This window comes from Pithys albifrons, chromosome 4 (assembly GCF_047495875.1).
Source record: "Pithys albifrons albifrons isolate INPA30051 chromosome 4, PitAlb_v1, whole genome shotgun sequence".
NCBI lineage: Eukaryota > Metazoa > Chordata > Aves > Passeriformes > Thamnophilidae > Pithys > Pithys albifrons.
In genome coordinates, this window is record NC_092461.1 from 80,800,969 (window position 1) to 80,822,442 (window position 21,474).

General features: G+C 40.6%; 1 pseudogene; it reads right to left on the bottom strand.

Moving 5' to 3' along the window:
• Window positions 1–21,156: 21,156 nt before the first annotated feature.
• LOC139671742 (5S ribosomal RNA) lies at window positions 21,157–21,273 on the bottom strand (annotated as a pseudogene).
• Window positions 21,274–21,474: the final 201 nt, after the last annotated feature.

The following is a 21,474-nucleotide window of genomic DNA, read 5'->3' on the forward strand; positions in this document are numbered from 1 at the left end:
CTGCATGTATCTTGCTGCACCCACAGCTCTGCAGGAAAGAGGAAGTGGGCTCTTCCAGAAAACCCAGAAAATTACTTTTCCTCGAAACAAAAATATATGGTTTCAGCAGCTGATATTCTGAATCCTCATCTTTAAAAGAACTCCAACAAACCCCATGACAACATAGGACTGGTGAAGTTAATGAGAGAGAAAGCCTGCCTGGTTTTGTAAATGTGCCCTTTTTTATATGGAATTGCACTGTGCTACAGTCTGTGCAAAAGAATAGGAAAACTTTGCAACCTAAGTAGTGAGAACAGGGGAAGAGAAACATGAGAAAAAACAGTTTGATCAAAGTTGTGTAGGCAGCCAGTGGCAGAGCAAGAACTAATACCCTCAGATTCCTAATTCCCAGTCCTTTCTTCCTGTCATCTGAAAATGCTTTATTTCAGGCACTCACTATTTGCTGGTCTCAGTGGGTCAAATTGGACCAGAACATTTCAATGAAAAACAATCATTTTTATGTTCCAAGAATCACACTGAACAATCTTGCAGCTGAGGTTTCTTAGGTAATACGTAGCTGTTATATGGAATGAAAGTTTGCTGTAAGTGCTTGCTGCTGAAATGTAAGAGTGAAAGATGACTTTGGAGAGCCTCAGGAGTAGCTCAGGCAATGTATGTCCTCCCACAGATACGACAAGGAAATTACATAGTCAGGGACAAGGCAAAAATCATAACTGTTTTTTATTGGGCTCTGTCCTCTATTTGTTAGGATTATTGCCTTCACTGTCCTCAAACCATAAATCTGTTTTTTCTCCTTTGCACTGTAATTACAATCTTGTTTGGGGGAAGTAATATTGTTGGGGCTGAAAAAATATCCCCAAACCCTCCCAGCACCACTAGCTTAAAGGAAAGAGATACCTTCTTTAACTGCCCTTAATAATATATTTTGCTCCTAATAATGTAGCACAGCAGAACAATCTGAAATGTACAGCTGTAGTCTTTCTGGAATAAAAACAAGAGATTTAATTAAACATCTATCCTGGAGCATTCTTTCATTCTCTGATAGAACATTACATGTAAAAATATCAGGACAATATTTCAATAACAAGATGATGTTTCATTCAGGCCGTGGGGTTTTCTCCATGCTGTATGTATTCCAAGGTCTGCAAACGCTGGCACAATTGTAAAACTATCATAATCATTAATGGATTGTGTTAACTGGTATTAAAGAATATTTATGCTGGATTAACTAAGTTTAAAACTTTAATTGGTCAGAGACATTTGGGGGATGATATCCAGGGAGTCCTATTAGCAATGAATTGATGTAGGAGCTTATCCTTGCAGTTGATGACAATCCCCATAGTGAAGAAAGTTGCAATATAAGAGTAAAACTCCCCCTTTAGATTTGTGATCCTAAGAGGTACAAACCATACTCAATTCTGCATGGTCTGAATTACAGATCTCTATTTAACGGGACAACATAGACCTGCTCTTACAATTGTGTCTATGATTACAACACTCTAGAGTGTGCATTGCATTATAATGCAGTGATTTATGCCATACCTTTTTGCTTAAGGCAATAATAGATCAGTACATGTATGAAAGTCAAAGGAAATTGTTGTGTCTCATTACTTGAGAGAATTTTCCTTAAGAGATGCTAGTGAAACTCAGAGAAGTTTCTCCTATAATCAGTCAGTGGTAAGTTGCATGCCAGTCTTCAGAGAAGTTTTTCTTTTGGCAGAATATGTTATTCCTACACTAGGTAGTTCTGTGCTATTCAATATCTCTGGAATCTTCAACTACATTTGGGAGCGCATAGCTCCAAACTGCACTGAGCAGCAGAGTGAATTGCATCTCTCTTACAGAGACTGGGCACTGCATCCACCTGGAATACCACTTCATTCTTGGCGCTCTAATCTGAGTTTATGTAGACCTGGGTTTATAAATACAACCTCAAGCATCCTGAAGCACTACACATTCCATTAAGAGCCCTTTACTTCTGTCCTTCCCCCGAACCTGTCCAGCAAAAATAAGCATTGGGACTATGGAGTAGCTCTGAAGCAATAGAATTTCCAATACATTTCTGGAGCCTTTCGGGGGAGACTCTTTAAAAGCAGAGCATGTGCCCCACACTTTGTGAAAATAAATAGCCAACTGGCATCTGAGCCCTCTGGTTACCTCAGAAAAATTATCATAAAAGTCCACTTACCCTTCCAAAGCACTGAGTAACTTCCTTTAAAGGTGACCTCTACCATTACGAGCCAGGTGACACTGAAAGTTACAAACCTTTCATGACAAAAAGTCACCATTTCCCACACTGTTTCTCTTAGTACCTCAGCAGTTGAAAGCGGCTAGTTTGATATGACCATTTGCAAGCATTATGTGTTCAGCATCTGCTTCACTGGCTTGACTATTACTGAAGACTGGTCCAGACACCTCAGGAACACTACACCAATACCCAACATTGACAGCAATGTCAAACTGTGGAAAGATTATTAGGCTTCACCAAGCTAGGCTGGATGAACATTTGCATGATAGGAGGTAACTCTACAAGTGACATCTTAAATGAAAAAGCAAGTCATGCACTGTACAGGCTTGCCCAGTTTCTCTGCAAGGTCATTCCATCTTGATCACTACAGAAAAACTGTTTGGCAATATTTTGCAAAAATATAGTAAAGAAGTTTTAGTTTAAATTTTCTTTATTCACTGTTACTGCCTCATTAACAGTGGCCAACAGCAGAGTTCCTTGTTTCCTTAATATTACTTATATTTGATAGAGAGCAGCTTCAAGATACCACCTCAAGTCCACTCACACTTATCATCACTGCTAGGACTAGTAATTCACTGCAGTATACTTTAATGCACTATAACATTTAGAAATGCCATTTGGATGTGCAGTAATACTATTTTGCACAATTAACCTCTAGTTCCCTTCCATATAAGCCTGTTCTAAAGAAATATCAGTTATGCTGCGTTATTTTCAAATTATATTGGGGTTTGTGCCTGTTTCCTAATAGGTTGCCCTTTCCTTAGAGAGTAGTAACACACACTGAATTGTAATAACACTTTATTGTCTTTGCAACAAAACAGTATAAATCACAGAGATAAAAGGAGGTGAAGCCATTCCCTAGATCGGACAACTCCTGACCACAGTTTTTAAAATCCACCTCTAGATCCACATATTAGATTTACAAACAAAACAAGACAATATAAAGAAGGAAATATTTCTCCTTGAGAAAGAAAAAAAATTCCACCTTAAATCCTGTGCCAAAGACCAGATCATTCAATTCAGGTCGTTGTAAAACAGAACTACATGGTTCATTTTTGTTGCTCTAGAAATGGGAAGTAGAAGGTTCTGTTAGAATGTAGAGCAGAGGAAAAGTATGCAAGATATTGCATAAATTTCATCTTGAGATATTGAATTCCTTTTCTGGAATGAACACTTTCTACAGACTTACAGAACTGGGAAAGTATGGGGTGGTTTCAAAATCTTAGAGACACAAGCTTTTATGAATAGAGACCTGTCACTAGAACACCACGCTCCAGCTCCATTACAGAGGGATGGAGTCCAGCACTTAAACATAAGAAATTTTCAGAGAAGGAAGATACACTTTTAGTTTATTCAGGATATGGTGGGTGAGAATTTTAACCTCATTTAGAATTTCACTAGTGAGGAGTAATAACAGAACCAAACAGCAATCTAGCTGATCTCACAGATTCATCCTTCTGGTGGAGTGAACAAGAAAATGTAGACTTTGAGATCTCTTTGATGACTTGCAGCTTTGCAATTCCACTCCAAAATGCACAAAACTCTTTACATAGGTAGGAATTTAATTTTTTTAAACATTGGTGTTAATGTTTTCTTTGAAGACCTATCATCTCATCAAGAGGGAGAAACTCTCTATCAGACTCTACAACAAACAGCTCTAATTCTGCTCTTTTTTGCTCGCATATTTTTAAATTAGAGTAATATAGCTGGCCATGTTAATATCTCAATTATAATAATGCATCTGTGACCAGAATTTACCCCAACTTAATTTTCAATGTTTTATGCTACTAAAAAGAATTGATTTGGCTTAATCAAATCATGCTTTCTGTTGTTTCATGCATAGCTTCAGCTGAAGACTATCAGAATTGTATTTGTGCATCTCATTGCAGAATTTGGCCCAAGGGTTTAAAGCTCATAATATTTACAAAACAGACTATGTACAATTTGCTGACACAAATATATAGCTTTAATACTGCAAGGTTTTAAAAATTTATATGCATGCCTAGATGCGGGATAAGAGTGGAAGTGAAATGAGTAAAGTCTTCTTTACACATTGCTTATTTTCTGGTCGAGTGATATAATTTGGCAAACTAGTCTCATCTGGTTACCTCCTGGCCTTGACTTTCATCCAAAAATCTGAAGGTTTTCATGAGACCATGTTCTTAATCCCCCATGCTTCTTGCTAGATTTTCTAATCTTGGACTATTGTGTTCAATCACAAGAGAACAGATTTCTCTGGCATTTATGCTGCACAAAGTCTTTCATGTGAGATTTCAAACAAGCTTTAATGTGTCACCAAGTTGTTCAGTTTAGTCAGTATTTCTAAATGGGGAAAAAGAAGTTCATAAAGCAGGAAAGAGTGTTTCCAAGGGCATTGTTTATAGCAAAAGGCAGAGGCTCACAAACCTTATCAACCATGTTCCCCTGTGGTATACCTGGGAGAATATTTGGATTTGCATCTAGTAACCAAGAGAAGAATCTGGGCTAATGAATTCAACCATGATTAAGAAGCTGTCTAAGGTTTGGATTTGCAGAGCGCAGATGTGAACTACTGCACAAAGGCAAGGTTAAAAGAAATGCGCAGAAGGGTCAACATGGGAGAACACAGTCACACAGGAGAGAATGTATGCTGGTATGCCAAGCCTCTGGTACCTAGCAGGAAAACTACGAGCAGCTCAAATACTTGTTTGTTATACTGAACAGCAGACTGGAGCTCTCGTGGCATCATAAATGCCCACTGCTTGCCCATTCATATTATTTCAGCCCTCAGTACTCCTGAGTAAAAGGAATTGGGGATGGAAAGGCTTACTTGGACTTACGTGCAACACTGCACAGCAGCTCTCTCTGCTCACATGAGGACAGGGCAACTTAGTGCACCACATGACTGTGGGAGAGGAAGGCTACTCCTGAAATTTAGACAGAAATGGGACTTGAGAGATTGGGTGAGGGCTGCACCATGGGTAGGGTGGGCGGCCTTGGGCAGGATACTTTGTGCAGTTATTTACTTCACCACAAAGCAGATGCTGCCTCATGCTGAAGCCCCCAGGCACTGTTTCACACTGATGCGAATGAGGAGCTGCAGTACAAGATGGCAGCAAGGAGAAACCCCAGCTGCTTGGAGGATTTGATAGCTGTTCTCTATAATGGTATCATGAATTCACACAGATATAGGAAACAGTGTCCTAAAAGCTGGATAATGTGAATTCAGTATGGATGCATTTTTAACTCTGGGCTCATCCATAGAGAAAAAGGGGAAAAAGAAAAAAAAAAAGAAAGAAGAAAGAAAAAACAAACTCCACAAAAATTTGTCATCTTTTCATTCCCTAAAACTCTCTTTGTATGATTTTTTTTTCCCAAGGCTCATTACAGCTACTTCTCTTTCTTATTTCCCCTCCTCTCCCTTATACTCTACCTTTTATCACCCACTTTACCCACCTATCTTGCTTTTCACATTCCTCTTCCATTTTCAGGCATCCTCTCTTCTCATGGCTTTGGCTATCACTTCTGGCTTCTGATCAGTGAGCTTCAGTGCTTCAACCAGGTGACCTGCCAGTGGGTTTAGGCCTGACTGAAAAATCAGCAAGTAACATGAACATGATGACATTTTTGCTTTGCACCCTTATGCACATGGTCTGATACTTGAATCCTTGGTGGTAATGCAGCACAGAAGTTGAGTGCATGTGCAGAGAAAAGTAGAATTCATCTTCAGATACATTAACCCACACAGGAGAAATTAACACAACTTTTGCACTGTTTGCTGGAAAGAAAATAGACTGAAAAGAAAATCAACGCGAAAGAGATGAGTTAGGTACAGAGAATAATCTATGGACTCAGTTGCAGACATGGAGTTGAGCTCAGTTGGCTTATTGGAAAGAGAGGAGGAAAAAAAATAGAACTTGTTCTGGTATAGAAGAGTCTCTCAAGCTGCTAATCATTTGGTGGCCAAATTTGCTATTGTGTTCTGGTGGTTTAGCTCTGCCAACTCTTATAATTATCTCTATTCCCAATCTCCATTAGTGGCCTTTTCAAAGGATATGAGTTTTCACAGTGTCAGACTATGCCATGCAGTGAATACCACACCATCAGTGTGTTACAAACACAGTACAGCATAAATGACTTACAAATATAGCCTCTTGTGGCAGTAGGTGGAACACAACGGTTATGTGTCCCTAGGCCTTGGGGCTGTGGTTTCCTAAAGGGCAACTTTTCCTCCCTTCATATTCTTTTCCTCACAGATTATGGTGTGGCAGTCCCACACTATGTCAGTAGCTATGGGAAAACTAGAGCATATGAAAAGATGAGGAAGTGTTCAGATATCTAGAGCTGACAGGTAGCACTAAAGGGATGGAACAGCCAGGGGGCTGACAACCATTCACTCTCCTTACTAGTCCCCCAAATATCATTTCACAAGATGCTGTTGCAGAGAAGGGCATCACAGAAGCCCACATGCACACCACAGTCTTTGGGACAAGTCTCACAAATGCTGCCACACAGGAGCAATATTTTCAGATGTAAACAGAACTTACAGAAGCCACATGACAGAGCTGTTGAAAGAGCTGCTGTGGCTGAGGGTGAGCAAGTGGGATAATGATTGAAAGCAAAATGGAATGTCTGCTTTGACTGAAGGGATATGTGCTGTTTTCCTAGGAACTAAAATGGGGCTTGGAGACCTTTTAAGTGCATGCACACATGCCAAGAACAGTATTTAGAAATGCAACATCACATAAAATATTTAAGTAATTAAACATAACCTTTGAGAAAATGAGAAACACCACAGTAAAAATTCAAAGAAACTTCTTTTTTTTAAAAAAAAAAGAAACACAAGACTGAACGACCAGATGATTCCCAAGAGAATTTGATGATTAACTGGCTAAATCAGGACATCTGCAGGATGTAAGAATAATAGAAGGAAGCGGGAGTTTTGGCTAACACTTTTATAATTAGCAATTGTAATGATCTTAGCGGTGTCCTCCTGAAAGAACTTGAATATTCATGTTGAGGCACAGCATTCTGTTTCAGCGCTTTTGGTAACTGTAGCCACTTGCACAGAGTCAAGCACACACTCAAATCAGGAAGTCAAAATGAGTGCTCCAAATACTTTCTGTCGGAAATTGTGAGGAAAGCTGTTATTTGCATGCAGTAAGATGGGGAAGAGAAACATAGCATCCAAGAGCTCCCTTGGCATTTTCAGTTTCCTAAATAATCATCTTTTCTTTTTCTCCCTGCAGATTAAATTCAGACTTGACCCAAGGAAATGCAAAATACATCTGAATCTGCAAAGTAAGATTTCATAATGTCAGAGCAGGCAGTAGCCAAAGGCACCCAAAGTAGCAGTTACTATCTATAGTAAACCAGGCATTCATTCACTCTTCCTGAATGGATGTTAAAATTTTGTAACAACCTAAGCTGAGTCTGTAGATCATAGAAGGTTTTTTGCAGTCATTCTTAATTAGTAGTTCAGTGGATACTTTGACTGCTTCTCAGTTTTTATCACCTTCACAAACAAATCTGATACATGCCTAACCAACTTCCTCTATTTTTTTGTGTTCATGCCACAAAGGAAAAAACATGTATGAAATGCATCATCTTTGCAGAGAACGATTTAGATCAGTCACTCCTCTGAAAAGGCATAGAAAGAGGGACTCCCACCTGCCTGCTGGTTGATTTTGAATCCTCAAAAGGTTGCATATTTCCAGGCAAATTGGGGTGATCTGAGGAGAAATCACTTCCTTTGCCCTCTTTAGTCACTGGAATATGAAAGCTCAAATAGGCTTATCCCCACACGTGTGTGCGTGTGTGTTTTGACTGTGAGCACTAGGAAAAACGCGCAAACCAAAACCACGCCTGACTGACACACACTAATGAGCGTCATTACGCTTGTGAATTGCTCTTGGACAGCTGAACTGTTTACTTCTATCCAGGACAAGAAGAATTAGTCCACTCAATTAGTGGAGAGGCAAAAGGCAGTGATCCAGGCGCACCTCACATCCAGAGGAGTGGGCTAGCAGCTGCAGTGTGGTATCTAGGAGAGAACCAGCTTGCTAGGTTGTGCCTAGAGAGCATTGTAGGCTGGTCAGGTCAGATGCAGGCTTCCTATCAGTCAGGGATCAAACTGCTTTATCTTCCTGTGCTCAAGCAATGCAGTGGCTAATCACAGAAAGACTCATTACCATCAAAATCCTACACTGACAATCAATATATACTTTTTCTTTTGTCCTGCTTAATATGAAACTATGTGGGCATACAGCTCCTCCTGGAACTCCATTTTCTACTTTAGCTATGGTCTTTGTTGGTTCCTTGTACATGCCTTGCTTCAAATAGAATGCATGCTTCAGACAACACCATGTCCTATGAAGTGCACTTTGTGGAGACAGGTCAGCTTTCAAACACAGAGGATATTTCCATGGATGCATGTTTCCACAGATGCATGTTTTTTGTCCAAGCATCTAGTTGCCAGAATAGAAGCGGCACTGCTGGTGGTTTGCCTTCCCAAACAATCTGCGTTGTGATGCAGCTGGCTCCAGCAAAGCTCTGTATTTTGGATAGCTGCTGCATTAATTTAACTGCTCCTCTCCACTTCAGCTTTCAGCTTTCAGTCTAGGGTTCATTTCCATCTCTCTCAAGATGCTCCTCAAGTTCCATCAGTGTGAAGTTCAAGTACCTAGAGGTCCCACTCTTACCGTGGGCTGGTCTCCAAATCTTCCAGGTGCTGAAATGCTAGTTTTTAATGCTAGTACACAACACGTCATTTCAAAATTCCTCTATCCAGATAAAGAGAGTGCTTTAGTGCACAGCAAATACCACTGATGGTCTTCTCCCATTTGTGCACTCAGAATATTATATTGGGATGATTTAGTGGATCATTTAAAATCAACCTATGTAGCCAAAGGTAATATGAATCTGAAAGAAGTACACTCAGCAAGTTCAAAAAATTAATCTTTTATTGAAGGCCTTCATCTCACAAGCCATCATAGACCATTCCTCACAGCAGCATCACAAGAACCCTTTTGGGCACTGATCTGTGTAACTGTATGTATGAAGTCTAGCTAAGATACCTTGCCTGGCAGGGGGAGGAGTCTGCTTTAATTGCCTTGTCTTCAGCATCAACGCTCTTGAATTTTGACAAAACTTTTATCCATAATGACTCAAGTGAGCAGCTATTTATGCTGCAACTTAATACTCAGCCCGAAATTCTACTTTTTAAGGTCCAGACTCATGCATGGAGAGGAAATGTATGCAAAACAGGGGAATGACAAGAGATAGGAACTGCATGAAAATCCCTTTCCCAAGCATATTAAACCCAAAGTTTTTATTTGCTCACGTTTGCAAATCTGCATTTTTCATTTTTTATTGAAGACTTACTTTTAATTATACAGTAAATAGAGTTTAATGTTTAGGTCTAACTTGCACAATTTAGACTGCATTGATCTACACAGATTTGCAAACAGCAGCAGTTGGACTCCTGAATACTGATGTGCTGATATTGGAAGAACTAGCTCAGGGACCACATTGCCAGTTCCAATATTACATGACTGTCAATGAGTAAACAAAATTAGCAAGAAGGTGTTTGGGGGGTTTTGTGTGGGTTTTTTTTTTGGTTTGGTTTGGTTTTGTTATTGTTTTTTGAACTGCAATAATATTTGTGCAGAGAAGAAAATAATCCAACATTTGCACGTGTGGCAAAAAACTTGTGAAATATCCTACTTGCCCTTAGATAGACTAATCATGGCCTATAAAGGCCATCTGAACAGCAAACACAATATTCAGTGAGGCTTCTTGTCCCCAGACAGCTGCTGGCTTGGAGATCAGAGGGAAGGAAAAGGGGGGTCATCCTGTCTGCACGCATTTCCCCCGAAGAGAAGGTTTGCTGGCAAAGCCAGGAAAGATGTTTTTCAGTGATAGAGCCAGTGTTTATTGTTTCATACAATATGGCCAGGCTTCTGGAAAGCAACATCTAGGTAGAAAGGTATTGCCTTATAGAAATGGATAATGAATGGATTTGAGCTGATAAATGGCTTTGCCTTTGTGTAGGAAGATGAAATAATTCCCAGAATATGCTGCCCAATAGCATCTTTATGCATTTAATACATGCAAGGGGACTGTGTTATAAAGCTGCAGCAAAGTGCCACCAGTCTCTTGGATTACTTTGCTTGTGAATGTTGAGGGTGTTCCACACATGTAAAGATGCAGTAAGCAAAGACTGATGTTTAGAAGGGAGCTCTCCAAATAATAGGGTGCTATGAGTTTTTAGTGCAGAATTTTGTTGCAGGATTTCTTTATATTACTATTTGTCTGCTCTTCTCTTAGCTCAAACATTACAAGGCAGAAAAAGCAAGATAAGTGACAGCAAATACAGAGAGTTACTATTACATCTGAGATATGGACAATATAAAAAAGTTTAAAAGGCCAAGGAATATAATATTCCTATACTTGGATTGGATTCCTATATTTATGCACCAAAAAAGATATGGGGTGACCCAAAGGATAACAAAATTCCTCAATACACTTACAGCTCATGGTGTAAAATACTTAAGAAAGTTAATCAAACAGTCCTTTATTTGAACAACTGCTCTCAGATCTCAAGGCATATAAGCATGTCTGTCTCATACTACAGGATAGTTCATCATCTGGGCCACCTAAATTCCTTCAAACCTCCACTTCGGCCCAGAGCTGCTGTTAGGGTTAAGGTTGAGGGTTCAGAGGGCCAAAAAGGTCACAGCTCCAGGGACACTGGGGTAGCAAAACATATGCCAAGGAGAGTGTGGCACTGCACCAACATTGTTCCATCCATGCCTATCTCATCTGGTCAAAGATGGTACCAGGGATATCAGCATACACAGGGCAGGCTGGCACAGAGGACATTAGTTTAGGTTAGGATACAGGAACACTTCCTCAACACCTTTCACATCTGGGTAAGCCATGGTACTGAGGCTATCACCCTCAGAGCCAAGGTGCCATTCGGTATCTCCAGATTTGGGCTAAAAGAGGCATGCCAAAGGAAGCACCACACTGCACACCTTTACTGCCTCCACACCTTTCTAATCTGGGCCACCCATGGTACTGGGGATCTCAGCTCCAGCTCAGAGCTGCTATTAAGATTAGGTTGAGGGTTAGGAGAGCCACCAAACAGCACCAGAGACACTGGATCTGTAAAAGCATGTGTCTCAATTGGAGACAATTTGGAGGGCTGGAGACCTCAGACTGAAGTCTCCATCCTCTGATTCAATACTCCTGGTTCTCTCCAATACAGAGAGAGACAGAGATATCAAATACACATGGATATAGTGGAAAAACCAAAACCCTTTACCAAGAAGAATGCTAAACAGCAATAGTGATAAAACTGAGTCAAGCTAACCAGAAAATTCCCAAGCTCCTGCCCACTGGACCAAAACAAGATGGCAGCCAGCCTCCCTTCAGTTGTTAAAACCCATCAGGAATGGTTTGGAGGGTCAGTGTTGGAGTGAGGCTGCAGTTCTGGCACAGGCAGTTGGAGTAGGTCTGCAGAACCCACACAACTGGAAGGACCCGTCGGGTCCAGCAATGAGACCTGGTTGCTGCAACTCTGACAGTGTTTGTAGTCCTGATCTGCCAAGACAATGGTACAAGGTCCATGGAATGAGGGAAGGCGACCCTGGGTCTGCCAAGTGAAGTCTGAGTGTGGTCTTTTATCTAGCTCAGGGTAGGTGGGAACACCTCTGGTACCTCCCATGGGATGGGTAGTTCTTCATTGAATGATGAATACTGGTTCATGGAACTTTTCAAGAGTTTTTGACAGCTTATAAGGTGTTAAGACTGCCTGTAATGCCAGGACAGGTGGATCCATTATGGCCCTTAGCAGAGATGGATATATTCAGGCCATGTGTGTGAATTGTCCTGATGCCTCCCTGAGAGGAGTTATCACAGATGAGTCATTTGTGTAAGGGACAAGGTGCGTACTCCCTCCCCACCTGAATTGTCAGAGTCATCAACAATCCAGTCTTTTCACACTTGTGGGCACATTCTTCTCCTAGGATAAATATCACCCTCATATTAACTCCCTCTCCACAGCGTAAATTAGTAAGCAATCTGGGGAAAAGAGAGAAGAAAAGGTGGATGCCAAAGTCTTTTTTAATTCAGGACAGCATGTCAAGGGAATACAGCTTTGTCCTAACATTTTTCCCTATGCACTGTTCTCCTCTAGGTCAAACATGGTGCTTTCTTGGCTTGTGCTGCTACCAATCATCACACTTCATTTTCCATAATCCTGGAAGTTATTGTTCCTTTTGTAAAAATGGGATTTTTCTTTGGTTGACTTCTTCTTCAAAATAAAACAAAACAAAACAACACAATAACAGCAACAAAAAGCTACATGATCTGATTAGGTCTTTAAACCCCTTGCTGCCTGATGCATGTTTCTCCTTGCATGCATAGCATTTTGCCTTGTGAGTCACCTCACCTATTCCCCTGCCTGCTGGCATTTTGACCTCTGTGAAACTATAGCTTTCTTGATTCTCTCACTATGATTCCCATCCTTTACACCTGCTTTCTCAGTCAACACTGCCAAGTACGGAAAGCAAATGACTTGCCTGATTACCCAGAGCAGTCTGGTATCCCTTCTCTTGTCTCACTAACAGGTCTGCAGTGCTGCTCCCTTAGCCTCCTTTTCTCCAGAGGACTTTTCTAGATTGTGTCTGCCTTGAGGTAGCCAAACATGAGCTGGCTCCTCTCCAAACCTCCCACTGCAGCTAGCAGATGGACAAGCACTCCCAGGACCTCCAGCAGTATACCCTCCTTGCATTCTCTCAGGAGCCTACCTCATTAAACAGTGTCTCTAAGTGCATATTAATGACCCAAACTGCATGACCAAGCTGCTGGAAAACTTGCAAGTTTTATCCCTTTTTCTAACTGAAGAAACCAGCCAGACAAATTCCAGGAGTGTCATGTTGTGTTTGACCTTTCCTTTGCCCCCCTTATACTGGAGTTTCCCCTTCTCTCCCAGGAGTAAAGGAGTGCTGACTCATCTGGTGCTTGCCTTTTTTTCCCCACTGACTGGGAGTATTTTGTAAAATCTTCCATAGGAAAAAACTGGGTTTTTCTTACTGGTGACCTCTCTATTACATTTTATTGTGTTCGCATGACCAGGTTTTGGTAACAGCAGGTGCAGTGTACAGTCTACAGGTTTCTCTGAGAAACTGCCCGAAGCTTTCTCTCTATCCAGTAGAGCCTATGCCAGTCAGCTCCAAGATGGACATGCTGCTGGCCAACGTTGGCAACACCTCTGTGATACCATATTTAAGAATAAGGAAAAAAAAAGTTTTTGAGTAGATGTAATTGTGGCCAGGAAAGAACAGAGTAAGAATATGTGAGAGGAACAGCCCTACAGACATCAAGGTCAGTCAAGAAGGAGGAGGAGGAGGTGCTCCAGGCCCCCAAGCAAAGATTCCCCTGCAGCCCATGGAGCAGCCCATGGTGATGCAGGCTGTACTCCTGCATGGAGTACATTTACATGGAGGGCTGCTGGGGTGCAGAGATCCACCTGAACCCTGTGGAGGAGACCCATGCAGGAGCAGGCAGATGCCTGAGAGAGGGATGTGAACCCATGGCAAATCCATGCTGGAGCAGGGTCCTGGCAGGGACTGCAGACCCATGGAGGGAGGAGTCCAGACTGGAGCAAGTTTCCTGGTAGAACTTGTGACTCTGTAGAGGACCCAGGTTGGAGCAGGCTGTGTCTGAAGGACTATGTCCTGTGGAAGAGCGACATACACTGCAGCAGTTCATGGAGAACTGTTGCCCATGGGATGGACTCACATTGCAGAAGTTCATGGAGAACTGTCTCCTATGGGAGGGTCCTCACGCTGGAGCAGGAGGACTCTTCTCCCTGCACAGTGGCAGAAACAACCTGTAATGAACTGACTGTAATTCCCATTTCCTGTCTTTCTGCTCCACTGGCAGGGGAGAAGGTAGAGCTTGAGAAGGAGGGAGGGAAGAGAGGAATGTGTTCCTAAGATTTATTTTACTTCTTGTCATCCTGTTATGATTTTGTTAGTAATAAATTCATTTAATATCCTCTATTTGAGTCTGGTTGACAGTGTTTGGTGAGTGTTGTCTCCTGGGCCTTAACTCATGAGCCTTTGTTATATTTTCTCTTTCCTGTCTAGCTGAGAAGGGGAGAGATAGACTGGCTTTGTTGGGTGTCTGGCATCCAGCTAGGTTTAACCCACTACATACATACAGCTGCTTCCTTGTAAAGCAAGGAAGAGAAAGAGTCTTGAAAAAGAGTAGTTTAGCCCTGGGAATGTTCATTTACTGGATCAGAAATACTAACAAGGCATCACCTTAGGTAATGGTCATAGCAATGTAGGTCAGTGGGTGAAGCAAGAATACTCATGGATAATTTAACTCCCTTTGGCCAGGCAGTGAAAGAGTACTTTAAATAAGGAGAGTCCATTGACTTTGAAGTAGTTTTCTGCACAGATGAGCAGAAGATTGACATACCAGGGTCAAAGCAGAATCTTTTGCTCCTCAAATTGGCATAATTTAAGAGCAAGAGAATGCAAAGGGAAAGCACCATGCTGGATTGACTGACAGTAACCTATCTAAGAGCTCAGCTGGGAGAATATTTCAGGGTAAATATTTTTTCAATGCATTTGCCTCTTTTCCGTTTGGAAATTGTCTATAAACATGTTTTTGCAAGTCTGTTTGTTGTTCAGAATGATTTACATTGAGTGAAATTCAAGTTTAGGCCCATTCACAGGCAGCTTATTGCAGATTTTCAAAAAAAGAAATTCAGTCTGATCCAATTTAATACAGAGATCACAAGGCGTGTCTTCTTGCCTCAACTGGATAATTCTTTGATTTAGTTTTTTGATGTGAATATCAATTATTCATTTGAATATTAACATTCTGTAGTGCTTGATGCTATTATAATAGTATATGCTGTTTCTGCAAATATTTCTGTACAGATACTATTCGTGAGAAAATTTATGGAGTGAAAATTAAAACCAAAGAAATGCAGCATTCCATTCAAAATACAGATGAATATTCATAAAAAGCATTGCAGCGTTTGCCTCTCTCTGATGTTCAGTGTTGTTCATTCATTCAAAGTTAGAAGGATATAAGCTGAGACATTATACTTCAAGAGAGCAGTTAAATGAGGAACTGGGGGGATTAAGTTATAAATTACAGGATGATTGTAAAACTCCTGGACATTTTGGGGTCGCAAAACTTTTTCAAAGCTGAAAGAAAATAGTACTGGGCAAAATGTAGAAAACTAGCTCAGAAAACAGGACATTTAAATACAAATTACTTCAAAATCCCTGGTCCAACAGTACATTGCAAACAAGAGTATATGGAGCTTACTGAGATAACAGAAATTTCAGTGAGCTTAATTTTTCATCAGCTGTGAGGGCCTACTTCTAAGATGACAACATGCAGAAGTCTGATACAACAGTGGGTGGGTCAAATGCTTTATAAGAAAAAAAATCAAGGAGGAAACAATACGTCCAAATCTCTCAGTAGGCTGCTTTCACAGAAAATGACTAAATAGACCAACCAGGAGCATAGCCCTACTGGCAAAGACACGCAAGAACGTACTGACGTTAATGTTTTGAAGTATTTGGTGTTTTTCTGAGTGCTGATTTTTGTTTTATTCAGTCTTCTTTAGTTTCTTCCACCCAGGATAAAGCGTTTGGGGCAGTCTCACAAATGCACAGGGGTTGTGTGCATCCCACAGAAAATTCAAGAGGTCAAATGCAATAAGACTTTACCAGGGTTGCACTCTGGAATTGTCAGCATTTTGAACCCCAAGTGGTAAAGGTCAAATAACTGTGTAATTAAACATTTGGTTAAACCCCTTTGAAACCAGCAACTGGGGAAATGTCTAAACACAGTTCCCCACTTCAATATAGTTGGAAGAAAACATGCAGATGGCTCCGATTTCTCTTTCGTATGAGGGAGTTGATACCATAGCAGTTTCACCTCTACACTGCAAAGATGAAGCACAGGCACACAGAAGCAGAGCTGCCTTACCCCTTGTTCTGATATTTTATGTATCTGCAGGAGAAACTGCTGCAAGGACAGAGGTGCTGAAAAAAGGGAGGAAGCAAACAAAAAACTAGCACAGACTATATATGATAGGTATAGAAGGACAGGTATAACAGCTTCAGAGAAAAAGCCCTAAGAAATTTTGGTTGGGTGTTAGTTCAAAGTGCCTTTTTGTTGTTATTGTTGTCGTTGTTTGAGTCCTGCTGTAACCAGGAAAATTAGATTAGAATGCATAAAAGCTATCTAGTTTCAGAATTCATTTCCCTTCCTACCAGACATCACTTCAGCTGACTATTTGGATGCACATGCAAGTTAACCTCTTTGGAAACTGAAGGAAATGTATCTGCTGTCCTCCACAGAAGAGAGTCATAAGAAACCATTAATCTCCTTTAGGTAATCAGGCAGGTGATATGAACATTTTTAGATGGTATGCTTGGACATCATTCGGCACTGAATTTAGGATGAAAGTGCCCCAGGCCTCTGGTTCACTCAGTGTTTCATCAGCTGACATTTTGATAACTGATTTTTCACCATACTGAGTTAAATTTTCAATAAACCTGTCATTCTTCAGGAGGTCAGACACATTAAAAATAAAAATAACAATCTTCTGAGATCCAAAGATGTATGCATTATTTTGATCCTATGGATTTGTACCTGTATCTCTTCTCTGTCCTTTCCCTGAGGTTTCTATTTTTGACCCCTTTATTTAAGTCTGAGGGGTGCAGGGAAAGCTACCCCTTAATATTGTCTTTTCATACAATAAACACTGGATTAAGTTCATACTGCAAGCATTGGCAGTAGAATCTCTCAATTCCCAGCAAAAGAAATTAGAAGTGTCTCTTGGCACATCCCATCAGGGGACTTCTTTTACCTCTTGAATCAACAGAAACTTTGGATCAACAAAAAGAACAGAAGCAGGTGTCTCTTACCTCATGCCAATCTATCCTACTCTCCATCTCCAGAAAATTGTTCTTTTGCTCTCTGAAGGATACTTATCACTTGGGTAACCATTTGTTTCTGCTTTATCTTGACAGTACAAACCAGAATAACAATAACCCTAGGATGCAGAAGGACTCAAAATCACCTGTGCTTTAATTATTATTATTTTCATATACATGATATATTGTATTAAAAATCCACACGCTATCAGATATGAAGCAGTACTGTTCTTCAAGGTTATGTCTAGCATCTCTCAAATGCAGCTTTTAATTAAAAAATTCTGGCTGTCCAGAAACAGGTACCTTTTTGGTGGATATTCTCTTATCTTCAAAAGGTGTTTCTTCAACCATAGTTTCACACACACTCTAAGACTTTGACAGAGGGCTTTAACCTTGTGTCCATTCCCACAGTTGCTCATTTGGCAGATCTGTTCAGGGGTTTTGCATTGAACTAGATATGAGAACTAGGCAGCACATGACAGGAAACTACTTCATTGGCAGTGCTAATTGCTCAAATTGTACATGGGATTATGGCTAAAGTACATTTTCTTGGGCCAACATAAAGACAAAATTGTAACTTGTTCTTGCCATGCTCCAGTCTTATCTGACATGAATAAGCCCTGCTCCAAAGCCATATGGTGCTTCCACATTGATGCTACCCTGTTGAAAGACAGAATATGGAATCTGTCCTGCTGCAGAGTGGGAGTAGTTCTTCTGGTTTTTGTTTTTTGGACTTTCAAAAAAATTTTTATCTGGAGTAAAGCAGCAATTTTCTGCCCTACTCCCTCAAAAGAGATGCCTTTGAAGCAACAAGGAGCTGTTGTCCCAGATTTATGCTCTCCACTTTTTTTGTTTCTCTTTCACTCATGTATTTTACTTTCTGTTCCCTAACCTGCCATAACCTACTTCCACAAGTCTGTAATTGCTTAAGGAAGAGCGATCTCCTTCCCACTCCTGCCCACTGCCTATCTCACGAACCTGTTGCTGGAATCTCAGATCCTCAAGCATTAAAAAAGGAGAGGCTTTTTTTCGCAGCTAAATTAACACAAATCTGCTTTTGTTAGCTTGGTGTTCTCCTGAGAGCAGCCATACAACTTCTTCATTTCATTTCCCCTTCTCTTGCTGCTTAAGAAGTAGCACATCCTCACACCAGAGACACTTGTGTGAATCAATTTGCAGTGACCAGCTTAAATGTCTCCTGGGCCACTCAAGCTTCTTTCATTTGGAACTTCACAGTGAAGAAATAGCTACCCTGCGATGGCTGTAAAGGAAACCTGACAAGGGACAGAGGTGAAGTGCTTGTGTTGGCGTACTGTGCTCACTCCTCAAATCACCTCCGACAGTCTCAGTGGGAACATCATCAGGCCTGCTAAGCACGTCTAAAACACTAGTCTTTTTTTATGATTCTTCCAGTTTTTGTAGTACACATTGGACACTTGGGCATTTGTGTAGAAGAGTGGTCAGATTCCTTTCTTCATGACCATTTCCATGCCAGTAATCCTTGTCAAACTTGACAAAAGCAATAGGTGAAATCCTGGCCCAGCTAAAGTCAATAGCAAAGCTCTTATGAGAGAGAGAGTTCAGATCATACTGTCAACTTTTTGCACAAGCCTTCTCATGGCTGCCTGTCTGTGGGGATGTCTGTCAAAAGAGATATCTTCCCTCATGGAGAAGAAAGGGCTTGAAGGCAAGTAAAACAAGCCCAGTGCGGAGAGGATCTTAAATGCGATGTTAGGGCTTTTAGAGATGGTCTTTCTTTCTCTTTGAAAGGTGTGTTATAAACATAACTGACAGGTGCAAAGCTCCCCTAGGTTTCCTCATCACCCCTACAATGACAAAACATGCTATAAGAAGCAATGCATGCATTTTCTCTCTCTGCCTTGTGTTTTGGAAATCACACCTACAGGGTAGGAGTTATCCAACCTCCTGGGTGATTGTTCTTAAAAAAAAAGGGGAAAAAAAAGAAAAAAGAAGCCTTTTGAGGGTTTTTTTAACTGTAGCATCCATGGATAAACCATCTCCTGACTGACCTCACTGTCAAGCCGCTGCACCAGCAGCTCTCCAATTATGCACTAAATGTCTGTGAATTGTTTGATCTGCTAGAGATGACTTGCCGACTCTAAGTTACTACGTCTTAATGGAGAAATAAAAGCCTTTGTTGCCATAGTTTTGCTGACTCTTTCACCATTGCATTTTGTCATTGCACTACACCCCAAAGATGCAAGGAAAATACAAAATAACATCTTCTAAGATTTTAATATCTTCTTAGCTCTAAAATATCCTGAGGGCAGGGGAAGGAGTACCTCAATTTAGGATAGAATCTATGGAGGTTTTAAAAACAATAAAGAAGGTCAGTACTGTTCGTAACATTGATCTTCCTTGCTTGCAATTTTTAGTAAGCTTGAGACACTGTCCTGTGGCTGGACAATCCTCTGCATTCCCAGAGAAGTTAATAGGTAGCATGAGATTTTCGTACCCAGGCCTCACTCTAATAGGAATAAACAATAGTAGCTATTTCCTTGTTCTTGGTCTAGGCTAGGCAATCACATACAAAAAGCTTATACACTCTGCACTTGCTGTAGTTTAAACTTCTGGGGCTGCTGGTTTTGTTTGAAGCCACATATTCTCACTAACAGTAATCAGAAATACACCCACTATCAAAGGCAGAATATTTCCCTCTCTGTCCTGCAGATTGGTTTACTGCATGAAAACTACCTACACAAGCAAATATCCCAGACATGTCAGACTTCTAACAGAGCTATGAATTCTTGTAACAGTCAGAGGTAGAACATTAATAACCAGAACCATAAAACAAATCTAAAAAATGCAGAATAATGATAAAAAATATATTTATAGAGGCAATGCAGGAGATGCAATAGTAAAAGAGCCTCCCTTTGGATCATCAATTCATGAGTTCTGTGATCCTGAGTAACGGGCATGCTTCCAAACGATAAAATAAAACACATCAACTATTCAAAATCACTAACTTTCCCCTTGCGTTCCTTAAAGGTGAATTGCAGCAAATGTATAAATTTTAGTGTGCTGTAACTTGTGTGCCTTTTACTACCATAGGAAGTGAATTTCACAGTATTTATTGAAAATCATTATCTTCCTCCGCTTTTAAAAATTTAATTTAAAATTTGTCACAGCAGCAGCAAAGCTGACACAGCCTAATACTTGTGATGGAGTGATGCTCTCTGAAAGAACTCAATGGGAAGATCTACCATGATTTGCCAATATCAGCATACACAATGAGATTTGCTTATCAAAACTCAGTAGAGTGTACAAAATACAACAATTAATTTTTTGTGTCTAAAATGGATTTATGGACAGGGATCATGGCCAGTAACTGAAGACCTTTAACTATCTTAAGCAGCAACATCAAAAAAAATCAAGCATCCATGGAAGCAAAATACTCTGCCCTATTTTCAGTCCATATTGGTTAATTAATTCTTTAATTGTTTATAATAATTTCCTTTGGGACTCTAAGAGAAGATATAACCACTTGCTCAATTACGAAGTGTTACACAGCTGCTTTACCCAGACAGAAGAGGCAAGCAGGTGAAAATCACACTTCTGCCCATTCTACTAAAACAGAACAAGCATTTTTGTTGTTCCTAAACACTCGTGCAGGCAAAAATCCATCACTATATTAAGTAACATGTATGTAATTTAATGTGGAGAAATCAATCCTTTACTATTAGAACTGTGTCAAATACCAAGGGATCATAACCATAATGTATTATATCATCATCATCATCAGGGCTAGGCTTCGTGAACAAAAATTTGGGAAGGGCTCTACCCATGTGGGTGTGTCCTCCGAGCCTGCACAGTGATTTTTCAGGTGAGGCACAGCGTACGCAGAACTGGCCCCACCCTTTAGCTCCTGAGGTTCATCTGCCACGGCTGAGCAAGCTTGGATGGTGACAGTGAAGTCCTCAGGACTAGAAGCTACAGCCCCTGGTATTCCCAGAAGGTTTCCCATCCAAGTACTAACTGGGGCTGACCCTACTTAGCTCCTGAGATCTGATGGGATCAGGTGTGAGGGTGGCTTAGGATATGACTGCTAAAAGAAAACTAGCAATCAAAGAGGGTTGTAGTCAAATGCACATGAAATAGGAATCCGAGTTTTGGGGTATGCACACGTGTTTACTCATTTGATTGTAGGTAGACAGGCAAATATCAAGTGTTTTTACCTGACTATCATTAACCAACTGATTTTCAGTAGATGCTATGGTAGAAATGCTTATTGTTAAGTTGAATGCT